This window comes from Acinonyx jubatus, chromosome D2 (assembly GCF_027475565.1).
Source record: "Acinonyx jubatus isolate Ajub_Pintada_27869175 chromosome D2, VMU_Ajub_asm_v1.0, whole genome shotgun sequence".
In the NCBI taxonomy this organism is placed as follows: domain Eukaryota; kingdom Metazoa; phylum Chordata; class Mammalia; order Carnivora; family Felidae; genus Acinonyx; species Acinonyx jubatus.
The window spans coordinates 22358190-22385397 of record NC_069393.1 but is presented as its reverse complement, the minus strand read 5'-3'; the positions used below and the strand labels follow the sequence as shown (position 1 = coordinate 22385397).

At 37.9% G+C, this 27208-nt stretch overlaps 1 long non-coding RNA gene across 1 annotated transcript; it reads left to right on the top strand.

Moving 5' to 3' along the window:
- The first annotated feature begins 1073 nt into the window (after positions 1–1073).
- LOC113600095 (uncharacterized) lies at positions 1074–25897 on the top strand. The gene is made up of 4 exons (XR_003421051.2): positions 1074–1508; positions 16487–16577; positions 19104–19181; positions 25576–25897. It is a non-coding gene; the product is annotated as an uncharacterized LOC113600095 (long non-coding RNA).
- Positions 25898–27208: the final 1311 nt, after the last annotated feature.

Sequence of the window (27208 nt, the reverse complement as noted above, 5' to 3'; positions counted from 1 at the left end):
CAAGTATGAATTCTCGGCTCTCCCTTTTGCTGGCTGTTGCTCTCTTCCATCTACATTGACTGTTATAGCAGCCCTCTTTTTATTTTTAACAGATTATCAGATTATTTTACAGTGAGTTTAACCTTTCTAATTTATTTCTTCTGGAATGTGTTTGTTAATCCATATATAACAACATATTGTTGTTATTACAACAATCCAATGGATCTGAATCCTGCTGTAGGGGTCCTGCAGGGAATGCCATCCATCTTAAATGGAATGGCTGGAGATCTGAGAGGCTAGATAAGGCAGACAGGGATGTAAATTGGGCCTTCCAAAGATTGCCCAAGATTAAAATCAAGTGGCTGCATTGTGGTAAAATCTGGTTGTTGATACTGGTAGGACTAAGGCTACGTATACGTATAGCCTGCATAGGCAGGAGTCATAAAAGGGTAATGCATCAAGAAGACATAAAAAATATATTTTCATTTCAAATGACAGCTTAAGCATTTCTCCATGTAAATTTAAATGACTATGATAATCATAGATGTACCATTTACCTTGTATTGTTGTGCCCTGTATTGTTTCCAATGTTGTATTACAAATAATGGCTACAGAGAGTGCAAAAAGACATCTTAATATTTGTGTTATTTCATGAGAATAGAGTCCCTGGGGTAAAAGTTCAAGTCAAAGAATATGAAAATTGTAATGACACATATACAGTAGTGCCTAACTGCCAGACTCACAACAATTTAACTTACTACATTGATGCTTGAGATGGCCCATCTCACTCCTTCCTCCACCTCCCTCTGACTCTTCAATCTCAGTTTGATAAATATCTAAAATGTATAAAGAACTCATGCAAATCAACAGCAAAGAATCCAAACAATGTGATTAAAAAAATGGGCAGAGGAACTGAATAGACATTTTCCAAAGAAGACACAAATGGCAAGTAAATGAAATGAGGCTCAATGTCACTAATCATCAGGGAAATTCAAATCAAAACCACAATAATATATCAAGCCACACCTGTTAGAATGATTATCAAAAGGACAAGAGATTACAAGTGTTGGTTGAGATGTGATGGAAATGTAAATTGGTACAGTCACTATGGAAAACCAGATGATCCAGTAATCCAACTTCTTGGGCATATGTTCAAAGGAAATGAAAACAGGGTATCAAAAAAGATATCTGGACTCCCATGTTCATTACAAACTTATTCAAAATAGCTAAGATACGGAAATGACACAAGCGTTTGTCAGTGGATGGATAGATAAAATTTGTGTTGTATCTATACAATAGAATAAAATTCAGACATGAGAAAGAACATCCTACCATTTGCCACAACATGGATAGAGTTTGAAGCATTATATTAAGTGAAATAAGTCAGAGAAAGACTGATACTGTATGACATCGCTTATATGTAGATTCTAAAAATGCCGTAGAAACAGAGTAGAATAGTGGTTACCAGGGGCTGGAGGATTGGGGAAAAGCGGAGATGTTGGACAGAAGATACAAACTCCAGTTCTAAGGTAAGTTCTGGGGATCTCATGTAAGGCATGATTAAGAAAGTTAATAATACTGTACTATGTACTTGAAAGTGGTTAAAAGATTAGATCTTAAATGTTCTCATTACAAAAAAGGAATGGTAATTATGTAACGTGATGCAGGTGTTAGCTAACCCTATGGTGGTAATCATTTTGAAACGTGTATCAATAACCTTAATACCTTAAATTTACACAATATTATATGTCAATTATATCTCAATAAAGCTAGGAAAAGTATTTCTATCCTTTTGTGAATTGTTGATTAGTGTGGAAAATATCCAAACCTTAATAATTTGACTCAATCCACTCAATAATTATCTCAATCTACTATCAGACTTGTAGTAATATTGCTTTCAGTTTTATACTTTGCTTTTTAATATGAATTATGTTATCTTTAATTTATAGAATAAAAATTATTTTATGAAGTCAAATTAATGACCTTTCCTTTATTTCCTTTAAATAAGGCAATTAATCACAGGTAATAATGCAAGGTCCTTTAAATAACTTGAAGCTACCATTACCATCATCATGACCACCACCACCATTTTAGTTTGGAGAGTACAGAGTAGAAAGTGAAACTCTACCTCAATCCTTCTCCCTCATCCAAACCCAAAGCAGAGGTAATAGCCAGCAATTTTATGTAGATCCTTCAAAGCTCTTCTTTTACATAAATTTAAATCTCTGTTGTTCTCAGCCTTCTCATCCTTTTGGTCATTGAGCTCAGTAGAGGCAACTTTCAAAATACATTTGGAATTCTCTATTTTTTGTTTCCTTTGGTTTTGTTTTCTAGTCTCGCAAATTCCACTGTCTTCCCAACAACCCATTGTATTCACAGCGGTCCAAAATGATCATTTTAAGTTGTACTTTCCTTTAAAACCATTGAGTGGCTTTCCATTACGATTAGGTATAAATAAGCATCTTTTGCTAGCTTATTAATGCAGGGTTTGGCTATTGTCTGTTTCTGCAGCCTCCTTCATTGATTCTTGTGCTAACCAACACTATTTTTATTTTTCAGACCCTGGAAGCTCTTTTCCAACTCAGAACACACATTGTTCCCTCTCCTTAAGGTTTTTTCCTTCCCCACTTTCCTTGCCTAACTAACTCCTTCTCATCTTTCATGTTAAATATCACTTCTTCTGATGTGTCTTCCCTCAGTTTCCCCAATATACATAGTATTTCTCTTTTTGCACTTATAAGTTTTCACTGTAATATTGATATAAATTGTTAATAACCACTTGTGTAATTATTTACTTAATATTTATCTCCCTCAGGGGTGCCTGAGTGACTCAGTGGGTTAAATGTCTCACTCTTGATTTCTGCCCAGGTCATGATCCCAGGATAGTGGGATCAAGCCCTGCCTCGTAGGGCTCTGTGCTGAGTGTGGAACTTACTTAAGATTCTCTCTCCCTCTCCCTCTGTTCCTCCTCCATTCGCATGCATGCATGTGCACACACTCTGTCTCGCAAAAAAAAAAGTGTCTCCCCCAATAGACCATAAGTTGCATGAGAGAATGTGTCTGTCTTACTCACTTATTGAGAGGGGAATATTATCTAGGAGAGAACACCAGGGAGACTTCTAAAGTGCTGAAAGCATTTCATATTTTGATTTGGGTGGTGGTTATGTGATTGCACATGCTTATTTTTACATGTGCACAAGTGAATAAATTTGTAAAAACTCTTAAGTTTTATAAAGTTTCTCATGTATATATGTTATTCCTAATATTTATATTATTCTTCCATTTAAAAGTTTAATAAATTAAATCAAAGATATGCACTTTGAAAGTTTCTCATAATACATATCAGATTGCCCTTCACTTTGAAAGTTTCTCATAATACATATCAGATTGCCCTTCAAAAGCTGCAGCAATTTACATTTCCACTAACAGTATATAAGGGCACTCTTTTATCCCCATGTCCTCATCAATATGACAAGTCAAAGACAATATCTCATGGATGTTCAAATTTGTTTCCTTGATTATTGGTGAAATTGAGCTAACCCATCTGGGATTTATTTAAATACATAAGAATTAAATATTTTTTCCTATCCAGTGTTTCCAGCACCATTTAGTGAATAGTCATCCCTTTCCTCTTTAAATGTTATGCCATTAATATTTATCATATTTTTGTGATGTCAATGACCTTGATAATATAATAAATTCTTGTGTACAGGAGGATCTGTTTCTGAGATATCTGTTCTCTCTATTCATTTGTCTCCATATTGTTGCACCAGCACCATGCTGATTAAATTAACATAACTTTTTAAAAACCTCATTAATCTTCTTTTTCAAATGTAAAAAGAATCCTGATACTTCAAATGATATCTAAAATGGTTTTATCAGAGAGCGTCTGGGTGGCTCAGTCAGATGGCTCAAGTTATGGTCCTAGGGTCGTGGGATTGAGCCCTGCTTCAGATTCTGCACTGAGCCATGGAGCCTGCAGGGGAATCTCTCTCTATTCCTCTGCCCCTCTCCCCTTGCTTGCGCTCTCTCTATTTCTCTCTCAAAAAATAATATTAAATTAAAAAATCAGAAATCAGTTCAAAAAAATACCAAGGTTTTGTTCTGCAATTCACCTTGAGTGGGGTTCCTCAGGAAAACAGACATCAAGATGGAGCTTTGCGTGCACCTAGTTTGATTGGGAGTGCTCTGGGAATAATGCGTGGGAGAGACTGGGTGAGGGGTGCAATGGAGAAGCTGATCTGCCACGAAGTTCCAACACAGGCTTCAGTTGATCCCTGAGGGAGCTAAGTGCTGAGATGATACTGCCGAACTGACCAGGATTGAAACAAAAGTGCTACATCAACCAGTAAATGGTTACAGGCTGCCTCCAAGGAAGAAGTATAGTGGTCAAGGCCAAGGATAGTTCCTGGAAAAGAACTCAGCTAGGAGCTGACAGTACCACAGTACAGGCTGTGTACCACAGCATCCACTACACAATATTTATAATACCACTTCCTCTTTCAGGAAAGTGATTAGCTTTTCCTTGTATTCAATTATTTTATATTTTAAATACTGCACCCAGGCTAGAAATACAAAAACAAACAACTGGAAAAACACAGTCACTTTTCTGTGCAATAACTGGTAGTCAAAAAATAAACTCAGTAGCCTGAAATAATGCGTCAAATCAACAAGTGAACTTAAACAGTGGCCATCTCTTACCCAACATTAGCTAGAAAAATACTGTGGTTCTTACAACAAAGCACAACAAAACAAAAGCTAATCCTTCCCTTTGCTTCACTTTGGTTTTTCCAAACTCTTCATCCTTTTGAGCTACAAGTCAACTTCAAGAGCTTCTCTCATTCTTCCTGCTCATACTCTGCATCTTTTGACGCAGCTGACCACCAACACCTGGCATTTGTCTGTCCAGTTGTCTACTGAGCACCTCTTTCATGTCCGTGTATCTTTTGCCCCCAAACCTCATCCCTCCCTGAGTCTCTTGCCATCTCCAACTCTGGTCTCATAACCATCTTTCAGTTTGTGGTCAGGACCTAGCACGTCTACGTGTTAGGTAAGTCTGAACCTGCCTCTTGTTTTTATTCTCAATGCTATGGACAGAGTTCACATCAACACCATTTGTTACATGGACTGGTGTTGTAGACTTCTAACTGAATTCTGAGTTTCCAATTATTCCTATTTATAACCAATTATGCTACTAACAAACAGTCATCACCACCTGTGCTTAAACACTTTGAAGACTTATCTATCCCTCATAGAATGAAAGTTAAGTGTATTTAACATGAAATGCAATGCTCTGTGTACTTTCGGCCTCACCTGACGTTTTGTTCTATAGCTTTGTTGGGCCACTTGCATTCTCCTTCTTGTTTGTACTGCTTCCCTATGTTTCCTTTCTCTATCTATAAATGTAATTCTTTTCCTGTCCCCCCTAAAGACACTGTATTTATCTTCATGATTCAGCTCAAATGCTACCTCAGTGAAGTATTCTTGGATTTCTATGGCAGAAATTAATTGTGCATCCTTTTATTTCCCATAGTGCTTTGTTTATACCATTCTTACAGCATGTATCTTGTTCTTACATATTTAGATGTTAGTGTGTTTCCCTGACTGGATTGGGTTTTAGAAAGCAGAAGGTGCTTATGTTGTTCTTCTTTGTATTCTTCACAAAGCCTAGGCAATATGAGTCTTCACTGCGCAAAATGTATGGTTGTGGAATATAATTCTGGCATTTAAAAAAATAAGGAGGCAATTCTCTCATTCACTTGATTCACAATTGGCCAATATGGTACTTGCCAATATGGTAGCTACTAGCAGCATGTAGCTATTTAAATTTAAGTGGATTCAAGTGAAATGAAATGAAAAATTCGATTCCTCATTCACACTAGTCACATTTCACAACCTTTATAGCCACATGTGACTAATGGCTACCATACTGGACCACACAGATATGGAACATTTCTACCATCACAGAAAGTTCTGTTGGGCAGTAGTACTCTACCACATTTGCACCAGAACGCTTTCAGCTACAAGTCATATAATACCCAACTTGTCTTAATTTGGGTTCCTCAAAAATAGACCCTGAGACAAGGTCTTATGCACATAAAATTTATTTAAAAGGTGATCCCAAGGTCAAGGAAAGCAATTTGAGGGGAGAAAAAATGAGCAAAAGAATGGAAATAAGCCAGCAAAGATTGTGTTACTAAGTGGGTTTCTGCTTTGGGCTATTGGGATTCTGCTGGACTCCTCTGAGAAATGGTGTATAATGCATTTCAGAAATGCCCCACCAGACTGTGGAGTGGCTTGATCCCTAACTCCATTAAATCCCATTCTCTGTTGATTGAGGGTTAGAAAGCAGAGGCTAAAACTTATCCTCTCCCATCTCATCATTGCACCTTCAGGAAGAGAAGAGGTGTGGGAATTTGATTAGAAAAACATCAGAGTGTTGACAACTAGCTGTTATAGCAACAGATCATTTCAGGTGGGCAGAAGGGATGGGTTGGGGAATCAACAGATTCTGCTACACTTTTAAATGGAGCTTAAACAATGACTACAATTGATTATCCTGCATAAGAATGTCTGGAAAAGGGAAAAATGAATGTTTGTGAATTCAGTGGTTTCATGAATAAGGAGCTATGGGTTGGTGGCCTTACAATAACCTTGACTTTTCTCCTGCCATCATCTCTAGTTCTCTGTAGCAGGTTCAAACTTCACAACTTCAGAAACAAGCTTCCCACAGACAGGATAGGGGTTAAACCTGGACTTGGAAGTTTTCTAAAAGCTTTTTTAATGTTTATTTACTTTGGAGAGAAGAGAGAAACAGAGGTGCGAATGTGGGAGGGGCAGAGAGAGAGGGAAACACAGAATCCAAAGCAGGCTCCAGGCTCTGAGCTGTCAGCACAGAGCACGACACAGGGCTTGAACTCACAGACTGTAAGATCTTGACCTGAGTCGAAGTCATAAGCTTAACCAACTGAGTCACCCAGGTGCTCTTAGGGTCTTTTTTTTTTTATTTTTTTTTAATGTTTATTTTTGAGAGAGACAGAGTGTGAGTGGGGCAGGGGCAGAGAAAGAGGGAGACAGAATCCAAAGCAGTCTCCAGGCTCTGAGCTGTCAGCACGAAGCCTGATGCGGGACTCGAACCCACAAACTGTGAGATCATTACCTGAGCCAAAGTTGGAGGCTCAACGGACTGAGCCACCCAGGCACCCCTCCTAGGGTCTTTTCTAAGGAGTGAGAACTTTTTAAAAAGCCCCCCTAACGACTTCCTTTTATATCTCAGTGGCCAAGACTCCATCACATGACTGTGAAGAAGGCAGGGTAATAAAATTGCCATGATTGGCTTAAACTTATTAATATTCACCTCTTGGTTTTGGGGGTAAGGCTAAGGGAGGCTGCCTTCTTGAGCACACCACCCTCCTATACCAGAACTAAACAGGCTTCTGCTGGCAAAGAGAAAGGTCAACAGGAGTGGGAATGTGTACCTAGGCGAGAGTCTGTCAATGATATAGGCTCCAAATTTTGAGAAGGATATTAAAGTCAAGGGAATCTAGCAGAAAATGACCAGGATTTCCAGGGCCTGGAAACTATATCATATTTTGAGTAAATAATGGAACCAGACACAATCCAGAGCTCTAATGTCATTACATAACTGAACCAATCCTTGAATTTTCCTCTCTAATAGAATATAAAGCTTAAAGGATATCATGATAGCTATCATTTAATATTTGAAGAAATAACATTAGATAGAGGATTAAATTTAATTGTGATGCATGAGGAGATATAGTTAAGACCAGTGTAGAAATTAGATTTTTTTTCATGTATTGGACAGATAGTTAGTTCCCTTTAAACAATTCATAAAATAACATGATTAAGTAAAGTAATATCCTCACCAATGAAAACTCAAGCAAAGGCAGAATCATACTAACAATTCACATTCCAGGGCACCTGGGTGGCTCAGATGGTTCAGCATGTGACTTTTGATTTTGGCTCAGGTCACGATCCCAGGGTTGTGGAATGGAGCCCCATGTCAGTCTCTGTACTGAGCATGGAGCCTGCTTAAAATTCTCTCTCTCTCTCTCTCTCTCTTTCTATCTCTCTCTCCCCCCGTTCTGCCTCTCTTCCCATTCATGCTCTCTCTCTTTCAAATAAAGAACAATTTATATTCCAATAGTGCTATATGTATAAAAAGTATAAATTTAATTTATACTTTCATATATTTATATTTATACTTTCAAAGTATACTTACATTTAACTAGCCTCAAATCCTATAAGGTGGTAATGCATAGAGATACTATTATTTCTGTTGTCCTTACTTAGAGAATAAAACTCCACAGGCTTAATGTTGCTCAAGATCAGGGAGCTAATAAATGGCATGGCTGTGATGCACACCCAAATTTCCTGATTCAAAACCATTGGCAATTCCTAAAACCTTATAACTATTAGGTTTGGTTCTACTGCCTTATTTCTTACTATTGGCAATCTGTTCCCAGGAATGCCCATCACTGTCCTCTCTCCTCTAGATAACTTAAACTTAGATTTCTTGTCCCTGCTGCTGTCTTTCTATATCTTGTAGATTCTGCCCATAATCCCTTTTAGCTGGCGATGTTTTATTTAGTATTAGTCAGTATGTAGATTTTTACCGTTTCCAGTATGCTATTGGGTCCAGTTTGTGAATAAATAAAAATAGAGCTAGAGAAAGTCAATCTTGTTTCTCTCCTTGATCAATCTGAATTTTCTTTCTTTCGTGGAGTGTTCTGGTGTATTTCATGACTCAGTGGAACACAATAAACTCTGTCATTTCCTTTGTATTAGGTATTAAGGATTAGAACTGTTGTTTCAGTTACCCCCTCTTCTGCTTTTAACTTCCTTACTGGGGAAAATCCAGTGACTTCTCTATAGCCAGCACTCAATGAATGCTCAGTGAATTCTCTTAAAATAAATTATGGAATTCTAACCTGAGTTGTGAGAGCTTTTGATCTACTTCTGGATGTTGCTTTATGGTACTGTTTTTTACATTAGCACAAATGTACTGTTTCTCTAGTTCTTGTGTTGAAAATTTTAACAACCACCAGGTCTCCAAGCTCTGTAGGATTCGAAGCAACTATCTCCAGTTACCAAAAATTAAAAGTTAAAAAAGAAATTTTAAAAAGAAAAATATTTTGTATCTCAAATATGCTTGATGCAGGATTTTTCTTCAATTCCTCATGTGGACCAATTTTTAGCCAGGAAGAATGGTTGTTGATATTGTTCTGGTGACTTCAGTTTGTGTTATTTGGGAGCTACTCCAAAGAATGCCTAAGAATTCTTAACTCCAGAAAAATAGCAAAATAATGTCAAAAGATACAGATTAGGTAAATGACTTTACAATTACTGTCAGGATGGTTGTTTGTTTCATAATGTTCACTTCGATCCACTATTTCCTACTAATTAGTGCTTTATTTTGCATTAGCAGTAACAATAATAATAATAAACAACAATATTGAATAGTTATTAAGAGTTTACTATATCCGACACTGGATTCTGAGCATTTTATAAATTTTATGCAACAACTTTGTGAACAGAGTACTATTGTTATTCTCATTTTACATATTTGAAAACTGAGACAGAGGGAGGTTAAGGAAATTATCCTAAGTCACACAGTTATAAAGCAGCAAAGCCAAGATTGCCAGCCAGCCAATCTAACTAAAGAACCCAAGTGCTTAATCACTATGTTTTCATTATTATTATTATTATCATCGTCATCATCATTAATTGTGCTCACGAAGTTGAAATTTTTAGAGGGCTGGCAGGAAAGCATAAAAAAAAACCCTCATTTCTTATAATGCATTAATGTATTTCTTCATTCCCTTCAAACAAACTCTTGATGTTTTAACTTGCATGTTTAAGTATTGTCCAACTTTAACTATTTCATTTCTATAAATTTCTACTCCTTGCCATCTACCTATAGAATATATGTGTGCGTGTGTGTGTGTGTGTGTATATATATATATATATATATTCTGTATATATATAATGTATAATGAATATAGAATATATATATATATTCTGTATATATATAATGTATAATGAATATAGAATATATATATATTCTGTATATGTATAATGTATAATGAATATATATAATTTACATATGTATATGTATGTTTCATATTGTTATATTAGTTATATGATATTATATATACATATATATATTATATACATATAATAAATTGTTAGGGTAGGTATTTCTGAGGAAATTCTCTGTTCAGACTTTAAAATCTTTGAGTCTAGAGACTGTGCCTTGTGAATTTTCTGAAGGGCTGACTTGACCTGTCTTTGAAGGAAGTGCAAACTAAGAAGTAAAAGCAACTGTGAGGAACAAAACTAACCAGAACAGTGAGGAGAAGGATTCTTAAGGACAATAAAAGACATGTGAATAAAGGAGATAAAAGGTTTAAATCACAAGCCCTGAAGGAGAAAAGCAGTTGAAGTAGTATAAATATAGAGGGAGTAAAAAATTAGGAATGTTTAGATGCTAATCTATAGGGCCAGAAATTCCAGATTAATTTTTATAAATTAGAGGAAAAAATTCAGTTTCTACAAAGAGATACAGATCTATACAGGAAAGAAATTGAGATTATTACTACAGAGTGTCTGAACAATGAAGGAATAAAAGGAGCAAAAAGTCAAGGAGATGGATACGGAAAAAGTGTGGCAAAGCAATGAAAGAAAAACTAGAAAGAAAAATATTGAGGGAGCAATAGTCACAGAGAAATTCCTATGGTTTTTAATGACACAGATACATAAAATGTGAGAGAAAGGCGGCAGAGTTGAGTCATTCCTACAGCTGGCTGCTGAAGTAAGGCTGCAATGTTTCTTTATTATGACAATTGACCGGCCAGATAAATTATGATTCAGTAAGTTACAGGTGTGGGAAATGGAGTGGAAACGTACAAGGGACTCAGCAAACTGTAAAACTGCAGTGGCTTTATCAGTGGACTCCTGTTGAGTCCATCTAGTTGACGAACATCTCTATCAGCCAGCAAATATAAATGACTTATGGGAATAATATTTCAAGGCATAATGACACAGCTATATCTAATATTCTTCTAAGATCTGGGTTATTAAATATTAAATATCAAAGCTGTAAATTATAGTAGCAGCTTTATATAACTAAATTAAATTCAAACAAAACCTAATTTCCTTAATCATTGGCTGTAATCCTCCAGGAACATATGCTATTAACTCAACTACAAATGGCACAGAAATTGTATGACTTCAGTTAAGTTATTTGATATCAAATTCTAATCCAGGGCAGACTTCTCTGTAAATCTCCTACAGGGATTTTAATACTTCTACAATCATATTGGCTTTTTTTTACAGAGTAACTAATCTTTTCATACTCTTATTTCTCACTCCTTTATCCAATTTCTTTTTCTTTTTTTTTTTCTCTCAGAGCACATTCTAGGTCAATTTTTTAAAACAAACGTCCTGTGGAATTAAATAAATAATATTGAAAATTATCACCAGAACTATCATAACCTTAGATCCTGCACAGAGAACTAATTAAACTTAACTGGGAGTATTTACAGATCCAATTAACAGTCTGTGGCCATGTATGTCAGTGTAAACCCAAAATAGTAAAGAAATGATCAGTATAAGTTGCCTCATTGTCCCCATGGCCAAATGTTTATTATGGAGTTTGTTCAGTGATGAAGTGCATTGTGTCTATTGTAATTATGAACAAATGGTTTAAGTGAATTTATTTTGTGCTCTTCTTGGACAAATGTTAGCCATCTTTTTGAATAGTCCATTATGGGCATAGACTAAATAAATATATGATTAAGAATCTAAAATTGCTTCAAGTAAAAGAGTTTGAAGGGGAGAGAGGAATCAGTTCATATTATGGGGATTTACACAGCAGTAAGGAGATGAGAGCCATGGCCAAAGTGGATGCCTGGGAAATTTGGGCTTCTGTTCATAAGCAAGGTAAACAGTGATGTGAGGCATGGAGAAATTAGTCTTGACAGACACTAAGAAGGAGGATGGTAATTAGTTTAGGCTTTAATCCGAGATGTCAGGCTTCTTGAATGTGAGGGTGGGGCAGTCCAAGACTGCCTTGAAGTCAGCAAGATGGTAATTCAACACAGTGGGCAGTTCTGTGAGAGGGGAGGCTTGCTTTCCCCAAGACTAAAAGGTCATACCTATCCCCTTCTGCATCTGTATGCTGAAGATTCTTAAATGTCATTTTCCCTAGCCGAAACTTTCCCAGCCTTAGGGTTTCTCCAGACTCATTTTTGCTTGCCTATTTATATCTTCACTTGGATGTCTTATAGGAAAATCAACAAGAACATGGATCCTATCACACTCAGGGTCTCATCATGAAGCAGATGGAACCCTCAAAAGGTTAACTGAGACAAGCCTAATGAGAAACAGTTTACAAAGGTGTTGGTAAAATTAAAGGAGTCCATACAAGGTGCTAAAGCACCCTGGGATCGGTACCATTGGGAAGCTGTTATCTCCTTCAAGCTTACATGTAGGAACAAGGACAAGAAGCCCAGACAAAGCTTTGAGCCATGAAACAAAGTCCATCAGATTGAAGCAGCAATCCCAGAAAGAGTCACTGGTAGAAATGGGGTGACACTGGAAGGAATCAGAGGGAATAAATTCTTTTAAAATAAAATAAATTTTATTTTCTCCTGCCTCTTGCTGTTACCTCACATATATGCATTTGTGATATCTATCATCTATCTATCTATCTATCTATCTATCTATCTATCATCTATCTATATAGATTTATGTAGAGAAAGAAATTCTTCATTCATATATGTACATCTCTATATATGTCCATGTAAGTCCACTTTGTTCTATATTTAAAGTATACACAAGCATCAGTATTTTTACTGGTTACTATAAACAACTGGGTTGGGGACTGGCTTTGAGCTCTTGCTTCTCCTAGGGTCCCTCCACTGCCTAACTACAAGCGTTCCCAAAGGCTAAGTCCTCAACCCTCTCTCTACTCTTTCTCCTTACCTCCTATTCCCAGAATTCAACTATTGTCTTTATACTACTGTGGGTTCTGGCGTCAAGGCACAAGTTTTAATTCACAGGGATAGTATTTGATTAGGAGTGCAGAATTTAAATTTTTTTTTAACGTTTATTTATTTTTGAGACAGAGAGAGACAGAGCATGAATGGGGGAGGGGCAGAGAGAGAAAGACACACAGAACCAGAAGCAGGCTCCAGGCTCTGAGCCATCAGCCCAGAGCCTGACGCCGGGCTCGAACTCACAGTCCGTGAGACTGTGACCTGAGCTGAAGTCGGACGCTTAACCGACGGAGCCACCCAGGCGCCCCAGGAGTGCAGAATTTAAAACAAGGTCCTCTTTTGCTATGAAAAAGTGTAGAATTAAAAATTAAATAGACTCACTTGCCCTTTCTTGACTAAAACTGAAACCCAAACGAACAAATAAAAAGATAAAGGGAGCAGGTGGTCCATGAAAGAAGTAGTAAAGGGTCTAATATATATTCTTAAACTAACCTTGGTTTGCTCTATAATCTTTTTTTAAAGTTTATTTATTTTTGACAGAGAGAGAGAGAGAGAGAGCATGAGTGGGGGAGGGAGACACAGAATCCGAAGCAGGCTCCAGGCTTTGAGCTGTCAGCACAGAGCCCAAGGTGGAGCTCAAACTCATGGACTACAAGATCATGACCTGAGCCGAAGTCGGACACTCAACTGACTGAGCCACCCAGACGCCCTATGTAATCTTAAACAAGTTTTGATCAAATGTGTTTTAAGTTGTAAGAAACTCAAATGTTGCCTGGACTTGTGGCTTTTGTGGCTCTCCAGTTTGCAGATAAAGTCACCAAAAGTCTTCCCTCAAGTCCCTGAGGGCAGGTGGATGTCCTGCATATCATTTGTACTTTATTGAGTGTCAGTGTCCTTTCGACAGACTGGGGCTCTTGCTCTGGCTACTCATGCGGTGGTGTTGATCACCTGCTGATATCCTCATCTGGAGCATCATCAGGTCCACACAGCCTTTGGAGCTCCATCGCCACTTGCCTTTGGCTCTTTGGTTTTCTTCCAGAAGATAGTAGGAGAATGTCTTTCCCTTCTCACACCTATGCTTCCAGGTGATGTGCCATGGTGGAGTGACCTGTTTCCTTAGTGATGGCTGGTTGTGGTACTCACCCAAAGCATGCAGGTGACTCAGGGCGGGAGTTACAGAACCACCTTGTAGAGCACACAGGACTGTTCTTCCCTCACCTGCTCAGACTGCTCATCTGAGTTTGACTCACAGAGCCAGAACTCTTCATGAGTTTTGGCGAATGATTTCTCTCAGGGCCCTCCTTGTAGTGGCTCTCCTACCATGTGTCTCTCATTTTACACTCACCTCCCATCAAACTACATCCCTGCTGTGGATGGAATTCAAGTTTCTGAGACTTATGGGTCCCACAGAAGCCTGGGGCATGACTAGGTTTACTAGTGGGGAATGTGCAGTGTGAGAGTAGGGTGGTAAGGGAAGAATAAACAGTCTCTTTTTCTCCAAAGGCAGGAGAACAAGTTTCCTTGGGTCCAATTGGAGTGAGACTGGGAGCTGGGAGTAGAGGCAAAAGGATACAGAGGGAATTTGAAATGTGGAGGAAAGGGACCTGTCATCTACCTCTGATGCTAACATGCCCGAGCCTCAACTCTGGCCTCCAAATTTCTTGATAGGTTTATATGGTCAACCATACCAAGATCTTCTTTTATTACAATCTATGTTTAGCTAATTCCACTAAGGATATCTTCATATGTGAGTAAATTTTCAACTCTTAGTAGTTTTAGAAAATGATAAAAATTGTCTTAAATGTCCTTGATTCAAAATTGGATTGGATTGGATCATAGGCTATTTTTGAAGTTTCTTGAACTTCTTGTAAAGAGTACCACTGTCTGTTAACCTGCTCCCTACTGTTTCCATTCATCATTCATCACTCATTTTACCACCACAACCTTGGGAATTTGTTGTCGTCATTGTTGTAGAAGTTGATAGAAGTTAGTAACTTAGCCGTAGCTGTGTTGATATATGATTTTTCCTAAGGGTCTATGGGAAACATAGGCAGCATTGGTGTAATTCTTAGATCGTGGGCTTGTTAAAAAATTCCAATTTTTCCCCCTATATTGGGGGTTTGAAAAGATTAAACACTAAGAATTACAGTCAATTTCATACTCAATACTCAATTGAAGAATATTATGGGCTGAAAAATTCTGTACCAGAGGCTTCAAAGAAAAAAAAAAGTGGGTCATTTTAAAGACATAAAGCTTACCTATTCCATTAGGTAATTTGGCAAGTCCAAATAGCTGCAGCCATTGCTATGAAGTCTCCACAATTTTCTGAAGAGAGTTACTCTTCAAACCACAACTGCTGTTCAATAAAAAGAAAAGATTCTGTAGCCATGGAATTTGTGCAATATTTCTGCTTTATCAACTTTTGATACAGAAAGAGGGGGAAAAAAAAACCTTTAGTTTCCCCAAGGAAAGTCTGTACCAATCTATTAAATGAATCTAACATTGTACTTATTGGAGAGTTCAGAAATTGTTTCACAGAAAAATTGTATTGCTTTTATTTACAGTTTCATAGGCCATCTCCAAAATCTATGAATGCAGCACAGTGAAAATTTGAAACACCTAGTGTTGTTATAGACCAGCCTTTGTTTGGCTTTTCCTTAAGACATACTGCATAAAGGTGTTATATTAACATTGAAAGTATTTCAAGAGCTCTCTCTTCAACTTTGTCAAAAAATAGTCCAAAGAATTAAAACCACCTCCATACAAACATGGGCCTTGCAACAAATTAGAAGTTGGCTCTGTAACTATAATTTAAGTAAATTTTAAATTACACACACACACACACACACACACACACACACACACGCTGTCTTTGATGGCAAATTCCTCAGACCTAAATCACACTTTTTATAACCCAACTGGTGGCATGAAGTCGAGATGTCAAGGTGATCAAACTAGGGCATCTGTTACTCCTGGTGATGGCCAAAGATGATAAGTGCATCATTCCCACAACCAGAGAGGAATAACCTCCAATTAAGCCTATTCACATAGCTGGGGTCTCTGCTAGACCCTCCAAATAAGCCCTTTAAAATCAGTTTTTTTTTTACCATGACAGCTTAAAGATTCAGAAGAAGGGGACACCTGGGTGGCTTAGTAGGTTAAGCATCCAACTCTTCATTTTGGTTCAGGTCATGATCCCACGGTTTTGTGGGTTTGAGCCCAGCATTGAGCTCTGTGCTAGCAGTGCATAGTCTCTTTTGGGTTCTCTCTCACCCTCTCTCTGCCCCTCCCCCACTTAATAAATAAATAAAATTAGAAAAAAAAGATTCAGAGGAAGAAATACTCTATCCCCACCCTGGAATCTAAGGCACTCACTAGAACAGTACCTGAGGATGGGGATAAAGTGTGTCTTTCCCCCATTTTACCTACCAGGCTCAACATATGGTAAACACCCCATAATATTGACTGTCTCTTCTCTTTCACAGTCATCCTCCTATTATTGGAAATTTTGTTGAAGAAACATGGGAAGATTTAGAAATTTATAATTTGCAATCCAGCCCTCAAAATACCAGGAAAGTATGTCTTCAGATACCCTTTATAAAAAAAAGCCTCATTTAGGGTTTGTGTCCAGACTGGAAGTTTAATGGAATGGTTTAAGACACACAGACAATAATTGGACTGATATACTTCAAATAAATTCCCTCTTCTGTGATAGTAACAAATATCTCAGGTTAGGCTTGATCACTGTAGTAGTCAGCTCAGGCTGCTGTGAAAGATAACGCACACTGGGGTCTTAGACAACAGAGTTTTACTTTCTCACAGTTCTGGAGGCCGAAAATCCAAGAATAAAGTGTCTCCAGGGTTGATTTCTGATGGGACCTCTCTTCCTGGCTTGCAAATGCCACCTTCTTGCTGTGTCCTATGTAAGGACACATAAGGTGTGTCCTCTGTGCATGCACAGATTGAGAGAGAGAGAGAAAGAGAGAGAGATCTGGTGTCTCTTCTTCTTACAAGGATACCAGTCCTAACGGATTAGAGTCCCACCATTATGACCTCATTTAACTCTAATTCCCTCCTTAAAAGTCTTCTCTAAGTACAGTGACATTGGGGATTAGGGTTTCAATACAGGAATTTTGAGGGAATTCAGTCTATAACATCTGATTTCCCAAGTACTTGAGTTATGAGATATCAAAGAGAAGAGTAAATATCACTCAAGGGTTTTGTTTCCTCTTCTGGGAAAAGGGTTAGAGTATTTTGGGTTGTACCCAGGATAGTTATATTGTGTTAGGTAGAAGAACGATCTTGCTATTTGCCTTATTTTAAGGTTAAGTATGGTTTAAGGAGAAATGTAAGGGTGACAAGTTGACAAGGGTGGACTGGTGGTGACTAATTAAAAAAAATTTTTTAAAGATTTATTTATTTCTGAGACAGAGAGAGACTGAGCACGAGTGGGGGAGGGGCAGAGAGAGAGGGAGACACAGAATCAGAAGGAGGCTTCAGGCTCTGAGCTGTCAGCACAGAGCCCGATGCAGGGCTCGAACTCACAGACCACGAGATCATGACCTGAGCTGAATTTGGACGCTCAACCGACTGAACCACCCAGGCACCCCTGGTGGTGACTAATTTTATGTGTCCACTTGAATGGGCCCAGATTTTTTGTCAAATCAAACATTATTCTGGGTTTTTCTGTAAGGGTGTTTTTAAATGAGATTAACATTTAAGTTGATAGATGGAGTAAAGCAGATTGCTCTCTATAATGTGGGTGAGCCTTATCCAACCAGTTGAAGGTCTGCATAGAACAAAATTCTGGACCTCCCTCAAGTGGGAGTGAATTCTCCTGTCTCATGGCCTTCAAACTGGGACATCTGTTCTTCCTGGTTCTTTAGCCTGCCATTCTTTAGATTCCAACTGGGACACAAACTGTGCAGATTTTAATCTTGCCAGCCTCCATCATCACACAAATCAACAGTTTATAATAAATCTCTTTATGTATTTTTTTCTGGAGGAGTTGACTGATACAATCATCCCTACCTTTCAAAGGTCAGCTATCTCCAACTTATTGTCATTTAATCGTGTATGCACACATTTATTGTAAATGTCTCCTATGTAGTCAGGGTTAGTTTGTTGTTGCACAATTTAGGAATCAGAAAATCATAGCCATAGTTCTTACAGTTTTCTGACTCCTAATTTGAGTCAGAAATTTGAGTGATTACAAAATATTCAAATGATGACAAAATATTTCCTAAATTCTCTAATTTACTGGCTGCCTGACCTAGCATGAATTGCTTATTTTTTTCTGAAATTCAGTTCCTCATTTGGAAATGGGGATAAAAATACATCCCAGTTTTATCTCATGAAATCACTTTAGAGTCTCATGTGAAAATTCTTCTGAAGATACAAAGCATCATCATATGATTGGATGTATTACTATCACTGCATAATACACACGTTCATTTGTTACTGTAGGCTGATCTTAAATTTAAAATTCCCAACTTTAGGAAACAGATCTTATTATGAAAAACTCTTTTGGTTAAACCAGGGATCATATGCTGCTACCCTCCATGCCTACTCTTTGGCAAACATATCAAACCTACCAACAAGGCACTTTCCCACAGAGCTTGTGAAGAACTTTGGGATTCTTCTAATGTCTCCTATTCCTGGCAGACACTATCAGTGGACCTGAGTAGGCACACAAGTTGATACCTTGCTGTCATCTCTGAATTAGTTACAAATCCAGCAATTCTGCAGCCCAGCCTGCTCTGTCAAAGGAATGTGTAGATTACTGTTAATTTATGTAATGCAATATGGATCTGTGGATGAGATGGAGAATATATATCCAATCTCAGTGACTGCATTTAGCAATAAGAATCATAACTTCTTCATCTGCTTTGCAGCACAACCCCCACCATCTTTAACCTTTGTGGTCAGAAATGCAGACAGGTCAGCTGTCATCTGCAAATGTCATTGCAAATGGGAGTTGTCTTTGTAGAAGAGAGTTGTTTGAAAGGGAACAAGAAATCGGATTGTGTGCCAAGAGAAGAAAATAAGCTAAATTATCCACATTCCTCACCACCTTTTTTTCACCCTCCTCCCCCATTATAGGTACAACTAGTCCTTCTGGGGATGTTTTCTCAATTCTTCTTCAGATTTCATAGAAGAAACCTGAGGTCTGTGATTAAAGTAAGCAGAAGGTTTTATGTTTCTTTTGTCACTGAGTCGTAGAGAAGAAACAAAACAAAACATGTTCAGCTCAGTCTCAACCGAACCAATCACATAGCTTTATTAAACATAGCATCAACAGAAAGAAAATATGAAGTCCTTGCCCAGGAAGGATGGATGCCAAGAACAGAGTAATTTTCTGGCTTTGTCCTTGATATCTATAAATTTTATTCTTTGTGCAAGTCACTACGTTCCTATATAGCTGTTGATATTAAACATTGGGGGAAACTTACAAATGGACAGTGAAATGCATTAGGGATTACCAGATGTTAGCTAGCCACACTCCATGAGAACCCTATTCACATCTGTTTTTGACCTCCAAAGTACATAAAGCACTTTCTTTTCTCTTCTATTATTCGATCTCCTTATTTTTGTGGCCAAATATATATTGGATGCAAAAACTTTTTCAGACCAAAACTTGGCATGTGAACTCTTGATTTGGCTGCAGTTGGGTTACCACCAATTTGCAAAATAAAGTATGAATAATAATCCAAGCTGTAAGAGTGCAAAGTAAAATAAATCTTTACTTTACCATCTTATCAGAGAATATAAATCAATCTGGCACATACGTCAACCTTAATTTCTGTGTAAAGGTTCCAGATGTAGTTATGATTCTATTTTATAAATATAACCAACATGTTATATATAATGAGAATTAAAGACCCCATGGATCTCATGAATGGCCCTTTCCTTATAAACACAATCTAAACCCAGAGCCATGGAATTCTACTGAGTTCACTTGACAGTGTTGCCTCTACACAGGTTTTTCTCATCTCTATTCCTGCCACTTCCTCAATTCAACTTCTTTCCCCTCTCCTTATTTCCTACTGTGTCTATGCCTCCCCCCTACCTGTGGACAAGAGATTAGCCCTTTGGAAAACAATTAGGGACACAAAGGGAATTGTTTTTAGAACACATATCTACAGAAATGATTTGGGGTGTTGGCCTCTCCCATGTTTTGTATCTCAAAACAGCCTTCAATATTAAACTCTTGCTTACTGGTTTTGAAACCAGAGCCCTTAGTTATACCAGAACCTGCCACTGTTACTCTCCCTGCCTGGCACCAGGGCAGCAGCATGGGGCTCTCTGCCCACTGGGGCTCTCTGCCCACTGTGTGCAGGCCTTGCATACACAGGCCAGGCCACCAGGATGCTCAGCCACACTCAAAGCTGAGAAAAAACCCACTGGCTCCCACCTAGTATGTATCTCCCACTTACTGGGGTACAAGCGCTTGGCCTTCTTTAGGGCCACAATAGCCTCTGAGAGCAAAGCTCTTATAAGTGAGGACAGGGAGGCTTAGAGAGTTAATGTACTTGCCTGTAGTTAACAGAGGTAGGTTGACCTGATCCCAAAGCCCATGCCTTCAACATGAACTGATTCCATCCTGGCCACATTAGAAGCAATCCCTTCTAGCCATTCTTCCCATTTCTGTAATCCTTGGTCACTAGGCAGAAGGCATCTCCACCTATCTCCTCTTCTTGCTACATTTCCATCCCTTACTGCCTTGCCATTCTGCACCCCCGACAGCACCAACACCCAGGATGCATTCTCCTGGCACCCCATCGAGTTCTTACCCTCAAGTATCCTCTGTTGAAGTCAGTGTCACCTGGGTTGAACGGCCTCTGCCTCTCTCAACTCTCTGGGCATCTCATTTTATTTACTCAGAAGCTTCAAACATTGATTGGTCTTATTTTCTACTAAATTTTCTTTTAAGAGATTTCTTTTTACTTGCCCTTATCCCTAGAGAAACATCAAATGTCTTGCTACCTCAATTTTCTTTTAGTCCATTGGCTTCTTCAATTTCCCTTTTTGCCCTGCCGATTCTGGACTTTACAGCTGATGACTGAACAACTGACACCAGCCATTCTTGGCTCCTTTAGATCCCTATAGTCTGCACATCCTGCCTGGGAGTACTGAACCCAAGATCCACTTCCTCTGTACCTTCTCTACACTTGGACAGCTGAACGCTGCCAAAGGAAATTGCTTATTCCCCTGTTTGTGTTCAAACCAGCTCAGAATTGTTCACTAGCCCTTTATTTACCTTTTCTTACATTTGACTTTTCCTTCAGCCACAGTCCAAATCTTTATCACTCTCCCCAAGTTGCCCACTCAATTTAGCACACGGTCTCAGATCCTACTTCACTGTGATGACTGATGTCCTCAGGGCTGATCTCGGCTGACTTCCCATTTCCCTTCAACCCCTGCTTTATCTAAACTCACACCCTTCCTTCCTTCCTTGCAATCTCAGAGGACAAATTACTTCTGCCTGGTATCCCTACCTCCTTTCTCTCCATCTGGCTAACTCCTCAATTATCTTCTAAGGCATATAGGGTGGTCATTCTTCCATGAAGGATGCCTTAAAATTGGTCCTGTAGTTGGACTAGGTGCCTCTCCTTGGAGCTTTCTCGGCACCTATGTCTGCCCCTGTGCTTGTCAGGTTCTAGGGTAAAGCCACTTGGGTGTTTGCTTCCTAGACCAGGATATGAAGTCCTCAAGGTTAGAGACTGGGTCTGATCCCCTTTAAATCCTCAATGCTTCCTGAAGACCTGTCACATAAAAGGGGACACAGTTTTACTTACTTGTTTTTGTTCTCAAACTTCCTTCTTTAACTTAGCTGGATGTTAAACACCAGATCAACAACACCCCCACCAGATCAACAGACTCACTAAGGAGCCTGTCTTAAGCTTTTACATTTTATTTCTATTAAAAAGAAAGATTATATACATAATTCACTATATGATATATATTATGTATGTACATATTTATACACAAACACATGTATATATTCATATTTCTTAGTACTTTACATGCAATAAAAAAATATTTTCTTTCACATTCTTACCACCATGAAAAACTAAATGACTTGTGATTTTGGACAAGTCACCTGCCCATTCTGGGCCTCAGTTTGCAAAGTGAGAATGATAAGCTCTGTGGTCTCTTCAGCACTGAGATAATTTTGTCAATGACAATGATAATAAAGCAGAGACTCTAGTTATGGGAGATGACAAACGAATAATTGACTCTGCTATTCTGAAAGTATTCTCACATTATCACATAATTCCTTTATCTGATATTTTTAAAGTGAGAATTTGAATTTTTAAGCTACTTTGAAATAAAATGAAATAACCAAATAAAATATTATAAGCATTTTAAAATAAACTTTTTAATATTGTAATAGTTTTAGATTACATAAAAATTTCAGGGATAATTCAAAGACTTCCCATATACCCCTCATCCAGTTTCTTTCTTCCTAACAACTTATGTTACCATGTTACATTAGTCACAACTACAGAACCCACATTGATATATTACTAGCAATCAGACTGTAGACCTTATTTGGATTTCACTAGTTTTTCCAGCAATATGCTTTTTGTCCCCATCCAAGAAACTGCATTACATTTAGTTATCTTGTCTGCTTCCTCTGGTCTGTGAGAGTTTCTTAGTCTTTTGCTTATTCTTCATGACCTTGACGATTTTGAGAAATACTGGTAGGGTATCCAACAGAATGTCCCTCATTTTGAGTTTGTCTCATGGTTGGACTAGGAGTATGGGCTTTGGGGAGGAAGACCTCAGAGATAAGGTGCCATTCTCATCACATCACATCAAGGGCACATACTATCATCATGACTTGGCATTGTAATGTTAACCTTGACCCCAATGTATTTTCACAGAGCATCTTCATGTTCATTTCCTCATGCTATTCTTTTAAGGATCATGGAGTGTGCAAGGCCGGCCCTTTCAGCTCGATTTTACAAAGAAAGACCCCAAGGCAAGGCTAGAACTAAGGCATTAGGACTGCCACCTCATCAATCTCTTCACGGCACCCTACCCACCTTCTAAATCATATCTAGAAGAAGCATTTATAGGAAGTAACACATTACAATGCTTTTCAGTGTAAACTCCTCTTAGTGTTCCTGTGGTTAATAATTTCCATGATTATAATGACCCAGTAATTCCACTTCTTGGTATTGACCAAAGAAAACAAAAACACTAAACCAAGAAGAGATGCATCCCTCTGTGTTTATAGAGCAGCATTATTTACAGTAGCCAAAGTATGGAAGCATCCTAAGTGTCTATTGATAGATAAATGAATAAAGAAGATGTAGTATATATTCACAATGGAATATTACTCAGCCATAAAAAATGAAATCTTGCCATTTATAACAACATGGATGGATCTACAAGATATTATGCTAAGTGAAATAAGTCAGATGAAAAAAAATTATCATACGATTTCACTTATATGTAGAACCTAAAAACATACCAAGTGAACAAACACAAAAAAGTAGAAATAGACTCACAAATACAAAGAGCAAATTACTGGCTGCCAGAGGGAGGTGCATAGGGGTATGGGTGAAATAGATGAAGTGGAAAATAAGGAACAAAATTCCAGTTATAAAATAAATAAAATAAAAAGAGAGAGATGGAAACAAACCATAAGAGATTCTTAAATACAGAGAAGAAACTGAGGGTTGCTAGAGGGGTGTTGAGCGGGGGGATAGACTAAATGGGTGATGGGCATTTAAGGAGGGCATTTGTTGGGATTAGCACTGGGTGTTATACGTAAGTGATGAATCACTAAATTCTGTTCCTGAAATCATTATTACACTATGTTAACTAACTTAAATTTAAATGAAATTAAAAATAAAATAAAATAAACAAGTCATTGGAATGGCAAGTACAGCATAGGGAATGTAGACAATAATATTGTAATAACTTTGTATGATGACAGATGGTAACTACAATGACCAGGGTGAGCACCAAATAATGTATATAATTGTTGAATCACTGTGTTGTACACCTGAAACTAATATAATATTGTATGTCAACTACACATCAATAAAAAAAAACTTAAAATAAGTTTTCATGATTAAATGCTATAGAGTATATTCAAATCATAGCTGTAACTGTAGGCTTGTTTGAAAAAATTTAAAATGGGTCAAAATGCCCACTTAAATGAATCAAGTACATGAACTACATAAACTAAATATCATGATCTAAATTCATGTTTTGAATAAACTTTCTTTTTCAAGCTGATTATATTGTGTTTGATAGTCATACTTTACTTTTGTAAATATTCAGGCTTTCTTACCAAACCCCAAAAATCATTCAAAAGAAGGTTGTTTTCTCATCCATAAAATAAGCTTGTGATTACAAAAGGATGTGACATTTTGTTTCAGAACAAATGTGTGAATCACTTTTCAATCAGATGGGGAGGGAACCTGATAACTGTCCCTCTGAAGACACTAATAACAGCAATAATAAAGATCACTTTTTATAATTATAGCAATAATAATAATAATAATAGCTAACATATTTAGCTCTGCCTGTGAGGCAGGCTTTGTGCTAAATGTCAATCTCATTTCATCCTCAAAATCTATGGATTAAGTCCTACTAATGTCCTCATTCTGCCAATGAGGAAACTGAAGCTCAGAGAGAGAAACCTACCCACCCACGTTTACAGATATCACATGTTTGAAGTGTTTAGTTTGCTCAGGCTACTGTAACAAAACAGCACAGATGGGGTGGTCTAAAGAGTAGACATTTACTTTCTCACAGTCTGGATTGCAAAAAGTCTGAGATTGGGAGGTTGGGTTTCTTCTGAAGCCTCTGTCCTTGGCTTGCAGATGACTGCCGTCTTGTTATGTCTTCACATGGTCTTTCTTCTGTGCTTGTGCATCCCTGGTGTTTCCCTGTGTGCCCAAATTTCCTTCCTTTAGAAGGACACTAGTCAAATTGGATTAGGACCCACCTTAATGGCTGCAAATTTATTCAATCACCTCTAAAGATATTATCTTGAAATCCGGTTACATTCTGAGGCACTAGAGGTTAGGATTTAATATGTAGACTGGGGTGGGGGGCATAATTCAGTTCATAATAGGAGCTGTGATTCAAACCCAAGCCCTATGACTCCAGAGTCAAAATCTTAATTACTCAGCAATCCTGGCAGATGAGTCTCACACTATTCCAGGCAGTAAAAACGACCAGCATTGTCAGACTTGCTGTTATCTTCACAGCCAACCATGCAGTGACTCACTTATCTGTCATCTCCTTCAGGAATGAGGCCTTGAGCTCATACCAATGACATTTACCAGCTTTATTACTTACCTTATCATTTACAAGCAGCTAGCCCTAGAAGAAGACTCAGCTATGGTATCTACCAGCTGGGCAGTCACACAATTCTGTTTTAAGGTGTTGTTTATTCAACCTTCATGCATATCTTCATTTATTTATTCAACAATTATTTACTGAGTGCCTGCTATATTTCAGGCATTTTTATAGGCACTATTGAAATATCAACCAATTTAATCCTTACAATAAATACAAAGGTACTATCATTATTCTTATTTTATAGAGAAGAAACCAAGGCTCAAGGAGATTAAGTAATTTGCCTACAACTGCATCACTTAGGAGGTGAAGCCAGAGCCTGAAGAAAGCAGTTTGAAGAAGGCAACCTTCCTCCAAGTCCTTCACCTACACTTTAGATTTATCTTCCTTGCTAGCTTTTGAAGTGTCTGAAAAATGGGGGACCTGGGTGGCTCAGTTGGTTGAGGGTCATGATCTCACAGTCTGTGAGTTTGAGCCCTACGTCGGGCTCTATGCTGACAGCTCAGAGCCTGGAGCCTGTTTCAGATTCTGTGTCTCCCTCTCTCTCTGACCCTCCCCCGTTCATGCTCTGTCTCAAAAAAAAAATAAATAAAGGTTAAACAAAATTTGAAGTGTCTGAAAATTGATAATTACCACTGAAATTTACTTAATTTTTTTAAAGAAGAGTAATCATTACTATTACTGCTAACTTAATAGAACTCTCCTTTTGCTCCACTATTATACATAATGTGAAACAGTTGCTGTTCTATTTAATCCACATATTTCAGAACAGCCAAGAAACCTGAGTTTTTGGATTCAAATTTTGATCTAGAAACTAAGATTTCACCTTTGAAATGGTAGAATTAATTTTTAAAAACAAAGAGGACACAATAAAAACAGTACTGGAAAAGTGTGAGGGGGTGGACCAGGACTTTTGAGGACTTTCAGGAAGATAGAATTGGACAGGCAGGATTGGTGTCAGTGGAGAAACCAGAGGGGAAGAAAATAGCCTGAGCTAAGCAGAAGTGAGCACAGGCCTTCTGTGAGAGCCCCACAGAAGCTGAAGTCATACCAGCAAGAGCAAACAGAAGTTGTTCTCAAGGGATTTACACATTAACTCTACTCAGGACAGTGGAGATGGTTGAGGATCTTCTCTGCTTCCTTACTCAGAGTCATTGATGATGTCAAGCTAAAATCTGAGAGCCGTACTTTTGAGAAAGATGGGAGTGGGGTGAGACTCCTAGTAAAAGTATAAGAAAGTCAGAGCATTCATGAGGAGTGGATATGGATATTTACAGTAGCCAGGGCTGGGGAATGACATAGAGAATATAGATCAAGGATGCTCTATCAAGGACTGAATGAATACCCTAAGCACCAGCTCTCAGAGGAACTCTCCTTACCTTGACATCACAGTCTGCTTCTCCTCACTGAATCTCATAGGGAAGCTGATCTGACAAATGTATCCTGCCCTAGTCCTTAGGTCCATAACCGACTCTCTCATTCAGTAGACAGCAACTCAGAACACCTCTACCAAATTTGTCTCTTGGCCAGCCTAGTTCATTGTTTGCAAATATAAATGGACAACAAAGAATCATCCTATTTTTTGAAGATCACCAGATTATAAAACCCTGAAAGTGAAAGAAGGAATGAATAAAAACTGAGCAATCAATGAAGTGAAAGCAGAAATGATCATCAGGAAAGATAAAATTATGAATAATAGTAAAGGAATTTTAAAAGCTATTGCATCCATCAAATGATAACAAGCTGCTATGAAAAAAATGGGATATCAATTAATTAAGCAGTTAATAAGAAAGGCTTGTTACAAAATAAATTGGCCAAAAGAAACACTGATAGAGTTGAACAATAAGATAAAATCATCTGAAGATTAAGTCAGACATCGG